Here is a 13061-nt window from a genome sequence, read left to right as displayed (position 1 = left end):
TAATTCCTAATCATTATTAACAAAATGAGCAACCACATTAAGATAATCCTATCTAGTCCTACCTGCCCTTATGTTCAAGGTCAAAGCAACTGAAAATATACATGTTTGTAATATTTTTTTAAGCTTCCTATGACACGCATTGTAGTATTTTACCATATCCCTACTAGTTGTTTGTCTAGAAACATGCATGAATCTAGGATTATGAGCTTGCTTAATATAATCTTCAAATGCAGAAGACTCACCGATATTGAGTGGTAAATCCGCTCTTGCAATGAAACGACATAGCTCTTTCCGAGCATTGACAGAGTCATACTCCTAATGACGAATAGAGCCATCGGGGTTGCATTGCAGCACTGTTTGCTTAATGACTGTTCCACTCTTTCGCTTGCAAGTTGTGGCGTGCTTTTTCAAGTGTCCTGTTCCACCTAAGGGCTTTACAGATAATTTATATTTCCAAATATAACACCTAACATACCTGACACTTATCCTATCTTCCTCTCTATAGAACATTTTGAAGTCTTGCCAAACTTCGGAAGTATCGGCTCTTGATCTTTTAGAGTTGGTGCTTGCTGATACGTGTCACATCCCAAATTCTTAATCATGTATTTAAGCAAAACCATGCTTCTTAATCATTATGCTTAATTTTGCGCAATGGTAATTCAGAGCGCTAATGCATAATGCACTTCGTTAAAAATCATTTAGATAAGAGAAAGAAAATTGAGGGAGAAAACAATTAAAGTTGCATTGGAAAGACCCATTTTCTCTAACATGTGGCCCTCACATGTGGCCCCACACTAACCACTCACTCCCTCTCTCAAGTGGGCCGCACCACACTTGCCCTCTCTCTCTCTCCTCCCTCACTCCACACGTTCCCCCCCCCCCAAGCTGCAGCAGCAGCTCTCCTCTCCCTCTCACTCTCCCACTCAAGCTCACTCTCCCTTTCTTCCCAAAATCCGAGCTTAAGTGGAGGATTCAAGGTATGCATGTGGTACCATTACATTCTCTAGCTCATGAGCTACTCATCTATCCAATCCATTTTCGTTTTCGTGGTAGAATCGAGTAGTTCTTCAAGTTCTTGTCATTCTTGAGCTTTTTGAGCAAAAATGGAGTTCTGGTCAAAAATGAGCCCTAGAGTCATGTTGGTAGTTGATGAGTAAGTTCTGGTACCCTTGGATTATCCCTAGCATGTCCCCTTTAGGCTTGGAAAAGATCGCAACTCGAATCAACCAAAAATCCACTCGAGAACAACTTTTTTGGGCTGACTCGGATACTCCGGGTTCAGCAGAATTTGTCCGTTGAATTGTGTTCAAATTTGGTTAGGGTTTAGGGTGCGAATTTGGTTTAGGATCTCTTGGATAAGGCATATGCACGTTTGTGTAGCACAGATTTGTAAAATGAGTCAAATTACCCGAGTGGAAAAATCGTGAAGAATCCAAGTCTGTATCACTCGGATTATCCGGAAAAACCCGGAGACTCCGGGTAGTTATGTGATCGTGTAGCCGAGAGTTTTTTTTTTTGGAACCTCACTCGAAGTGTCCGGCACATCCCGGATAGTCCGGATCAACCTGGAGGCTCCGGGTCAAGTTAGAATAGTGCTAACCGAGAGCCTTCACCGGTGGATGGCCCGGATACTCTGGAACTCAGACATTCCGGATTCATCTGGATACTCTGGGCCAGTCAAAGAAAAAGCAGCAACCGAGCACTTCTTTCGGAGGGTCACCCGAAGGGTTCGAGCCCGGATACTCCGAACAAATCCGGATACTCCGGATGGCTGTTATTTTCCGGATTTCGTTTAGATCATTTAGTATTGCGTTGATGCGCATATCTTATGAATCTAGCATGTTGTTAAGCTTTGTGGCATACTTTTTGCACTTCATTCATATTCATTACATTGCACGCGTTGATCCTTTTTAGAGAGCGCCGATCCGTCGATCCCGGAGGCCGAGGGCGATCCCGAGGCGCCCCACCTGTTTGAGCTAGTGCATCCAGGTAAGCAACTAAGCATATTGATCCCTCTTGTGTAATTGGATAAGTTTAAAAATTGATGAGATATGCTTATGTATGTATGCATGTTTAGTGAGTCAATGTTGGGTACCAATGGGTAGAACCTATGCCGATTGCATTCTTCTACTTCGAATACTTGTGTATTTACATTCCTTGTAGCCTTGAGATATTGTCAATGTCTAGATATTAGTTCAACTTATAGGCTTAGCCATGCTTAGGTCATTAAGTAGAAGGTGAACGATGGCGCATTTAGTTGTTCGCGAGCATAGGACCTTCTTATGATTACATACACTTGTTGAGGTTAAGATGGTTATATGAGTGGTGAGTATGAGACGAGGTGTGGGTAGTGCTATGAGGTGTTTTGTCCTGCCCAGATGTGGAGTTCCCCTGGGTAGGTCGGTAGAGGAAACCAGACACCGTAAACTGCTTTGCGAAAGTTAAGAACCGATCGTCGGTATTGTTGGCTTTAGCACTTACCTTACTCACCACATGCCGATCTAATGGTAAGGCGAGCCGAATATCTTCGCAGCTGTGGCTTTTTGGGTTTGGACATCGACAGTGTGAGCGGGCAGGCTTGTAGCAGTACTAGTTTGCTTTGGAAGTAGTTCTAGTACCGCCGCGCTGAGCGATGCATGATCCAAACGGTTGGGGTTGGTTGGGAAAGGTTGTTACGAGTATCCCTTGTGTGCACTTTGGCCGATGGCACAAGTCGAATGGTCCTCGTGTCGTGTGGGTCCAGGAGTATCCCCGGCAGGGTGTATAAATAGTTCGAACTGCCGCGATCTTGGTCATGAGCATACTTCTGTCCATCTACATCGGTCGTAGAGTTTCAAGTCTAGTTTGTGGTTCAGTATGTGAGAGATGGTGATGTTGGTCTTGTTACTTATTGATATATATGTTGTTTACAGTTACTTTTGTTCATTTGTTAGTTGCAGGGTAGTTTTCATATGTTTTGGTAAAGTTTCAGACGCTCACACATATGTCTAGGATGCTTAGTGCATATGTTTTACCTAACCCGTGGTTCATCTTTGCTAATGATCAATGCATAATCCTTTGAGTCGAGCTATGTCTATACGCTCTATATAGTTTAAGTCTTGCGAGTACCTTCGTACTCATGCCTACGCTTTCAGGTGCTCCTGTTGCTGGGGAAGAGGCTGTTTTTGGCTACTTTGTGCCTGCCGATCAGGGTGGCGAGCAAGAGTAGTGCATCCTACTCTGAAGGTGGCGTGTTGAGACGGTGCCTAAGGGTATGTGGCACCGTTCTCTTTTGTTGTTCATAAGTTTATCTTTCCGCTGCGTAGTTTTTTTGTAGTTAGGAGTTGATGGGTTTTGTCTCCTCTGAAAGTGCATCTAGGCCCCCTAAGTGGGTTTTGGCTTATTGATGACAAAACGATTAAGGGACTAATGAGTTTATTGAAACTACGAACATATTTTAGTTTCATTGGTGAACTTATATGACGTTGGCGTCCCTTAAAAAGAAAAGAGAAGTGGTTTGTAGTACTCAATAGGATTTAATTTGATTTTATCTTTGAAATTGAGTTTAGGAAAGCCATTCTATTAAGAGGAATGCAATTGATAGTTTTGATGGTGTCTCAGTGCTCAAAGTAACCTCTTAGAAGCAAATGTTGAGAGACACTTTTACCCACGGACACTGGGAAATAGGCTAAAGTGTTCTGAGTCCGGAGTCTCCGGTGTTCACCGGATACTCCGGTAGTTAGTGTTTTCGCCCGGAGTCTCCGAGTGAGACTCCGCCAGAGAGTCTCGGTTCGAATTTATTTTAAATTAGCGGAGTCTCTGAGGTTCACCGGATACTCCGGTATCTGGAGAGGTCGGAGAGTCTGGCAAGTCTCCGGGTCTTTTCTGTGTGGCGACTAAGTGCCACCAGGAGTCTCCGGTGTTCATCGGATACTGCGGGTCAGTTCAACAGAACTGTAACAGCTAGTTCTGACACTGTTCTGAGCCCAATTTGAAATAATGGCCGGAGTCTCCGGTATTCATCGGATACTCCAGGTTTGGTTAATCAGAACAGTAACGACTAGTTTTTGAGGGATAGCTATAAATACCTCCCCACCTCTTTGCATCGAATGCTTTGCTATTGCTGTTGAGCTACTCTTTGACAAAGCCTCCCAAAGCATTCAAGAGCCCCTCCAAACCTCTCTAGTGCTTAGATTGTTCCAAGAATTGAGAGATAGGGTTTGGAAGTGTGATTTGAGTTGTTAGGCCAAAATCCAATCTTTGAGTATTGAGTTCGTCGTCAAGCGTTCACTTGTGATCTTTTCTCTTGGAGCCTCGTGCTTCTAGACGACAAGGCGTCGCCCATAGACCACCCTAGGATTGTGGAGTGACACGGGAAGTTTGTAATGGTCCGTTGATTTGAGTAAGAAAATTTAGTTTGATCTTTGTGGTCGCTAGGAGAGGATATGGTTGAAAGAGACCCGGCTCTTTGTGAGCTCCTGGACGGAGACGTATGCGCTTCTTAGTGAGGTGGCTGACCTTCGGGATAAATCCTTGTCTCCTTAATTTTCGTGCAAGTTTTACTAGTTCTGTAGTTTTGGGAATTTTCCCAAATCCTATTATTCGTGAGTGTTTTATTACAGGGTATTGTTGATAAAGTCTTTTTACACCCAGTAGAACCTGTGGTAACTCTCAGACTCTAGTAGACTTTGCTTAGATTCATTTCGATTTCGCAATCCTGTATAAGCCGGATAATTCGGATAAGATCAGATACTCTGGACACCCGGAGTATCCGAGCTTCACCGGAGTATTCGGACTCTGTTAATCCACTGCTGAGTTTTTAAATTTCAGAAATGCCTATTCACCCCCCCCCCTCTAGGCGACATCAAGTACAAGGCTTCACCGCTTGGAGGTTTCTCGATGTCGACATCCGGGGCAAAAGGTCCGAAAGACGACGGGATCCCGAAGTCTCCCATAGATGATCCGTCGAAGAAAGGCAAATGTAGTGGTATTGGTAAGGGAAATGAAGTACCTTTCAATTACGATAGTTTAAGTTCTTCTATCTCCGCGCCTTCCGGTCATGCACCATATTTTGATGGTACACATTATGCCACTTGGAGGCACAAAATGAAATTGCATCTAATATCTCTTCATTCAAGTATTTGGAAGATTGTTTGCATAGGTTTTAAGTTGTCGGATGAATACCAAGAGCTCACTCCCGAACAAGAGCAAAATCTTCATCACAATGCATAAGCCGCAAGTGTGTTGCTTGGTGCCTTGAGCCCTGAGGAATTCAATAAGGTTGATGGGCTTGAGTAGGCCAAGCAAATATGGGACACTCTTCAAGTTGCTCATAAAGGTACCACAAGCGTGAGAGAGTCCAAGATTGAATTGCTAGAAGGCAAGTTGGGAAGGTTCGTCATGGAGGATGACGAAACTCCTCATGCTATGTATGATAGAATGATGGTACTTGTGAACAAGCTAAGAGGGCTTGAGAGTGAAGATATTGATGATCACAAGGTGGTGAAGAGACTACTTAGAGCTTTTGCTCCTAGAAATTCCACCTTGGTGATACTCCTTCGAGAAAGAAGAGATTACAAGAGGCTCACACTGAGTGATGTGCTCGGGAGGATTCTTGCACATGAGCTCATGGAAGAAGAAGCAAATGAAGTAAAAAGCCATGCCAAGTTAAGCTCCACCTCAAAGAACACGGAGATTGCATTCAAGGCAAGCAAGAGTAAACAAGTTCAAGAATCTAGCTCAAGCGAAGATGAGAGCTCCGAAGATGAAGAAATGGCATTCTTTGTGAAGAGGTTTAAAAAAGACAAGTACAAGACCCATAAGAATAAGTACTCAGGTCAAGCACATATTGGAGAGGAGTGGGATTCCAATTCTGACTCCGACTTCGATGATGAAGGGGTTGCTACAATCGCCATTCGCAAGTCTACACCAACAAAATCATTATTTGACGAAATGAGCGACGACGACTCTCCAAAGTGCTTCATGGCTAAAGGCCGCAAGGTAAAATCACAATTCATGCTCTTAGATAGTGATAGTGATAGTGATAGTGATGGTGATTGTGAGTCCTTGCTTAAAGGTTTAGATAAAAATACCATGACTAAGCTAAAAGAATTAATGGAAATAATAGAGAGTCTAGAGGGAATCCTTAAGAGACAAGATGCTCATCTTTGAAAAAGAGAGAAACCTTGAACTCGAGGGTCTCCTTGCTAAAGAGAAGGAGAAAGAAGAGAAATTATCCAAAGATCTTGATTTGGCTAATTCCTCAATTGCTAGTCTTGAGAGTAACAATTTCACACTTCAAGAGAAATTGTCATGCTTGAGTCAAAATCATAAAACTCTTGAAGTGCAATTTGACACTCTAAAAAATAGCTCACCCAACTCTAATGATGCAAAATCGTTCTCTAATGCTTCCACTAGCAATGGTTGCTCTCGTTGCTTTAATGTCGATATAAATGATTGTGCTACTAATGTTGAATCTTTGTGAGTTTTACAAAAAGAGAATAAGGGGCTTAATGATCTAGTTAAGTATGGGTGCATCAAGACCTACAAATCCAAAGATGCTCTATACAAGACCATTCAATCCAAAGACAACAAGCACAAGAGAGGGCTTGGATTTGATCAATACACGAGCAAGCCAAATGAGCATGTGATGATGAATGGAGTGGAGTGCCTCAAGTTTGTCAAGGGAGGCAAGCAAAATAACTCTATCACACAAGTCAAGTAATCAAAGAGCTATGCTTCTCAATCTAGTTTTTATGCTTCTTATATGCTTAAGAGAAACCACCGTGGTAAAGTGGTTGCTCTATATGTTGGTCCCCGCACATAAGATAAAATTGTGAAAATGAATATGTGGGTACCAAAAGTGCTTGTAACTAACGCTAAAGGACCCAAACAAATTTGGGTACATAAAACAAAGGCATAAACTTGTTTTGTAGGCTTATTCCTCCGGTGGATCCAGTTGGGTGATCGATAGCGGTTGCACAAATCACATGACTGGAAAGAAGGGCATGGTACCTTATTTGAAGAAAATAGTGGTTCACATGAAAATATCACTTTTGGAGTTGATGGCAAAGGAGAGGTAATTGGTCTAGGTAAAATTGCTATTTCCAATGATAACTCTATCTTTTAGTTACAATTTATTATCCATGTCATAATTATGTGAGATGAGTTACAATTATCTTTATACTAATGAGGATGTGACCGTCTCTAGAAGGGAGGACTCCTCAATAGCTTTCACCGGCACGTTGAAGGGTAAACTTTATCTTGTTGATTTTTCAACGGATGAAGTGAAGCCTAAAACTTACTTGATGGCTAAGTCTAGTATGGGTTGGTTATGGCATCGCCGACTAGCTCATGTTGGCATAAGAAATTTGTCCAAACTTCTAAAGGGAGAGCACATCCTAGGACTAACAAATGTCTTTTTTAAGAAAGATAGAATTTGTAGTGTGTGTCAAGCCGGAAAGCAAATTGGAGCACCTCACCTCGCTAAAATATATGATGACGACCACAAGGCCATTAGAGCTCCTTCACATGAATTTATTCGATCCAATTGCCTACATAAGTATTGACGGTAACAAATATGGCTTTGTAATTGTTGATGATTATTCTCGTTTCACTTGGGTATTCTTTTTGCATGATAAGAGTGAAACTCAAGCCATATTCAAGAAATTTGTGAGAAGAGCTCAAAATGAATTTGAAGTAAAGATCAAGAGAGTGAGAAGCGACAATGAAAGTGAATTCAAGAACACTCAAGTTGAAGATTTTTTTGATGAAGAAGGGATCAAGTATGAGTTCTCGGTACCCTACTCCCTTCAATAAAATGGGGTTATCGAGAGGAAGAATAGAACTCTTATAGAGTCGATAAGGACAATGCTTGATGAATACGAGTTGTCGGATCAATTTTGGGCGTAGGCAATTAACACCGCAAGCCATACTATCAACCGGTTATATCTCCACAAGATCTTGAAGAAGATCGCTTATGAGCTCCTAACCGGTAATAAACCAAATGTTTCATACTTTAAAGTCTTTGGTAGCAAATGCTTTATTTTGAATAAGAAAGCAAAGAGTTCTAAATTTGCTCCTAAAGTAGATGAAGGTTTTATGCTTGGTTATGGATCGAATGCCTACGCCTATCGTGTTTTTAACAAAACCTCCGGTTGTGTTGAAATTGCACGAGACGTGACATTTGATGAGTCTAACGACTCCTAAGTGGAGCAAGTTGATCCTAATGTATTAGGTGATGAAGAAATTCTAAGCAAAACAATCATGAAGATGGCAATTAGTGAAATCAAACCTCAAGAACCGCAAAAGCAACAAGTGGCTCAAAATGATCAACCTCAACCATCTTCATCAATTCTAGTGGAGTTATCAACATCGATTCAAGATCAAGGTGAAAATCAATTTCAAGATCAAGATCAAGCTCATGATGGCTCTAATAAATTCTTAGATGATGATGAATTGGAAGATATTTAACCCTAATCCTAAGTGCCACACCCACATGTTCATCAATGCATCCAAAGAGATCACCCAGTGGACAACATACTTGATGATATACAAAAGGGGGTAACTACTCGATCAAGAATTACAAATTTTTGTGAATATTACTCTTTTGTTTCCTCTTCGGAACATTTGAAGGTAGAAGAAGCTCTTGGAGATCCCGATTAGGTGATGGCCATGCAAGAAGAGTTGAATAACTTCTAGAGAAATGAAGTTTGGACGTTGATGGAAAGACCAAATCAACACGTAATTGGCACCAAATGGGTCTTCCGTAACAAACAAGATGAAAATGGGATCGTGACAAGAAACAAAGCAAGGTTGATTGCTCAAGGCTTCACACAAATAGAAGGTTTGGATTTTGGTGAAACTTATGCTCACGTAGCTAGGCTTGAGTCAATTCGTATATTATTAGCATATGCTACTCATCATGATTTCAAGCTATATCAAATGGATATGAAGAGCACCTTCTTAAATGAATCAATCTCTGAATTGGTATATGTGAAGCAACCACCCGAATTTTAAGATCCTAAGTATCCTTCTCATGTCTATAAACTCCATAAGACGCTCTATGGGCTAAAGCAAGCACCTAGAGCATGGTATGAATGCCTTGGGGATTTTCTTGTTAAAATGAGCTTTGAAATAGGCAAAATTGATTCCACACTTTTTACTAAAAATGTTGATGATAATTTATTCATTTGCCAAATATATGTCGATGACATTATATTTGGTTCTACTAATCAACTATTTTGTGAAGAATTTAGTAGGATAATGACAAAGAGGTTTGAGATGTCAATGATGGGAGAATTAAAGTTCTTTCTTGGATTTCAAATCAAACAACTCAAAAAGGGACTTTTATTTGTCAAACCAAATATATCAAAGATATACTCAAGAAATTTGATATGGAGAATGTTAAACCCATCAAGACACCTATGCAAACAAATGGTCATCTCGATCTTAATGAAGATGGGAAGGGCGTGGATCAAAACGTATATCGCTCTATGATCGGTTCTCTACTTTACCTTTGTGCATCTAGACCCGATATCATGCTTAATGTGTGCATGCGTGCAAGATTTCAAGCTACTCCAAAAGAGTGTCATTTAGTGGTCGTTAAAAGAATTCTTATATATTTGGTTCATACATCTTACCTTGGCTTATGAGATCCTAAATGGTCATTGAATGTATTTAAAGTCGCCTAGAGGGGGGTGAATAGGTGTTTCTGAAATTTAAAACTCAGCAGAGGATTAACAAAACTCGGATACTCCGGTGAAGGTCGGATACTTCGGGAGTCCGGACTATCCGGTCTTGTCCGGATTATCCGGGATATACAGGATTTCAAAATCGAAATGAATCTAAACAAGTTTACTAGAATCTAAGAGATACCACAGGTTCTACTAGAAGTAAAATACTTAAACAACAATACCATGCAGTATGATACTCACGAATAATAGAATTCTTGAAAAATCCCAAAATTACAACAATTAGTAAATCTTGCACAAAAATAAGGAGACAAGAATTTATCCCGAAGTTCGGCCACCTCACTAAAAAGCGCCTACACCTCCGTTGAGGAGCTCACAAAGAGCTTGGTCTTTTTCAACCCTATCCTCTCCTAGCGACCACAAAGATCAAGCTAGGTTTTCTTACTCAAATCGGTCGATTACAAACTTCCCGTGGCGCTTCACAATTCTTGGGTGCTCTACGGGTGACGCCTTGCTGTTTAGGAGCACAAGGCTCCAAGAGAAAAGATCACAAGTGAACGCTTGATGACGAACTCAATGCTCAACAACTCAAATCACTCTTCCAAACTCAATCTCTCAATTTTGGAGCAATCTAAGCACTAGAGAGGTTTGGAGGGCTCTTGAATGCTCTTAGGTGGCTTTGTCAAAGAGTAGCTCAACAGCAACAGCAAGCCTTCAATGCAAGGAGGTGTTGAGGTATATATAGCTATCCCTCAAAAACTAATCGTTACTGTTCTGGTTCACCTAACCCGGAGTATCCGATGAACACCGGAGTCTCCAGCCATAAATCCAAAACGGGCTCAGAACAGTGTCAGAACTAGCTGTTACGGTTCTGTTGAACTGTCCGAAGTATCCGGTGAACACCGGAGACTCCGGGTAGCACTTAGTCGCCACAAAGAAAAGGCCCGGAGACTTGCCGGACTCTCCGGCCTCTCTAGGTACCAGAGTATCCGGTGAACACCGGAGACTTCGGGTGGCACTTAGTCGCCACAAAGAAAAGGCCCGGAGACTTGCCGGACTCTCCGGCCTCTCTAGGTACCAGAGTATCCGGTGAATACCGGAGACTCCGGTAATTTAAAATAAATGAAAATCGAGCCTCTCTGGCGGAGTCTCACTCAGAGACTCTGGTCGAAAACTCCACGTACTGGAGTATCCGGTGAACACCGGAGACTCCGGCCATTTTTTAAAATAAATAAAACCGAGGCTCTCTGCCGAAGACTTTCTCGGAGACTCTGACAAAAATTCACTAAGCACCGGAGTATCCGATAAACACCGGAGACTCCAGACAATTAAAATTAAATCAGAATCGAGACTCTCTAGCGGAGTCTCGTTCGGAGACTCCAGCCTAGAACACTGAGTACCGGAATATCCCTCAAACCCTAAAGTTTTGGGTCAGAGTCGTGCTGTCCGGAGTATCCGGTGTTTGCCCTGTCAATCTTTTTCAACAGCTCTATCTTCATGCAATCCTCTTGTGAATCTCAAGCATGTCTCTCTTATGAATCTCATGAGTCTTAACATGGGAGGAGATAGGTATGTGCAAGGTCACGCTTTTGAAAGAAAGAAAAAGCAAAAGAGTGATCATCAAGCTCAAGAACAAAATGCTCTGCCACAACTAGAGGACAGTGGTAATGGGCATGGAAGCGGTGAGCGCGTCCGGAAAGTTGTGAAGAAGGTCAAGTCACCCCAAGCTACTGGGCGTGGTATTCAGCTTGATGAAGGAATAATTGATGAAGGGCTTCAAAGAGCAAATGTTGGTTAAGGGAGAACCAAGAGTCAAGTAGCAAGAGGACGGGAATTAGAAAGAGTAAGGGGAACAACCCCAGTTACAACAGGTAGAGGAAGAGGAATCTTGCCAACACGAGAAGAGAGAGGCAAGGGCATTGCTATGGGCACCAGCTCGGGATCTCCTGATGATGATTTTGAGGAAGAACAAGAGGAGGAGCAAGAAGAAAATGTAGTGATAGGCCCCTTGAAGCTTCACAAGCCTATCAAGAAAACTCCACCTTTTGAGACCCCAAAGCAAACAATCAATTATATGAAAAATGCTTCAAAGGTGAATTCTGAGAGGCATGTCAACCCCTATGAATATAAGAAGAATGCGACTGATTATCGCTTCTGGAATGATTTTCAATCAGACTTTTATGAGACTGTTATTCTTACAAAGAAGAAACCAATCAATCAAATGCAATGGATTGACTGGGACTACATGGCTCAAAAGAATGATCCAGTCTTCAATGAGGTCATCGCAGCCTGTGAACACAAGAAGGTGAAAAACATTATGGCCCTCAAGTATGATTGGAGTGAAGAGGTGGTGGCTCAGTTCTATGCCACCGTTTGGTTTGATGGTGCAGAGAATCTATCCATGTATTGGATGACAGAGGGAAAAATACAAAGTGAGCTTTCGAGCTTTTGCTCATCACTTGAAGTTTGATGCTCGTGACACTTAGAAGGATCAAATTTATAATGAGCATCAACTCACTCTAGAAGAATTGAGCTTCATGTATTTGAATCATGGAAAGGTTGAATTTGGCAAGCTTACGGGGATGAGGCCATTTTACAAGTGTTTGAACTCCTTATTTCGCCTTACTTTGGCGCCCAAGAGTGGAGATGCCACTTAGGTGTAAAGTATTTCAAGAAACCTTCTTGCAGCGATGTCAAATGATCATGCACCGTTTAGTGTTGCATATTTTCTTTGGAAAGAAATCATTTTCACATCTAAATCTCCCGTCAAGAGTTGTGGATATACTCCTTATACCATGTTCTTGATTGAGAGAGTAACTAAAAAAACCTTTGCTAAAGAGATCAAACATGAACCTTATTGGATGCGGCCTTTGAGCATTAAGGCTCCCTCTCCATCACACTCTTCACCTCGTGTTCCCCTGAGTGCTAGGAAGATCGCTTCAAGACGTGTTCCTTCACGTGGATCCTCCTTCATCAAAAGTGCTCTCAAGGCTATATTCAATGTTTGTACTCACAATGTGACATAAATTAAAGAGCAAAATGCCAGATTAAAGAAGATGGAGAAGCGGCAAAAGGCTATGTATGCATCTATGAATCTTCAGCCGCCCTGTTCTCCAATTACTTCTGAAGAAGAAGAAAGTGCGCAAGTTGAGTTTGAAAACTCTTGGGCATGGTATGATGAAGCCCAAGCTGCTGCGGAGAGCTCACAAGCCCAATATGTTGATGACTCATCTGACGAAGAAGAAGTCTATGGAGCGAGTTCCTCCAATGATAGTGACAATGATGGTAGTGGGGATGACGATGATGGAGATGAGATTTATGAGGCAGGCAATGAATAGCTTTTTGTCGTGCTTCTTTTCTTTTTTTGGTGTTTGATACCAAAGGGGGAGA

Source organism: Phragmites australis, chromosome 22, assembly GCF_958298935.1.
Source record: "Phragmites australis chromosome 22, lpPhrAust1.1, whole genome shotgun sequence".
NCBI classification, from domain to species: domain Eukaryota; kingdom Viridiplantae; phylum Streptophyta; class Magnoliopsida; order Poales; family Poaceae; genus Phragmites; species Phragmites australis.
Note: the sequence above shows the minus strand (reverse complement) of the source record.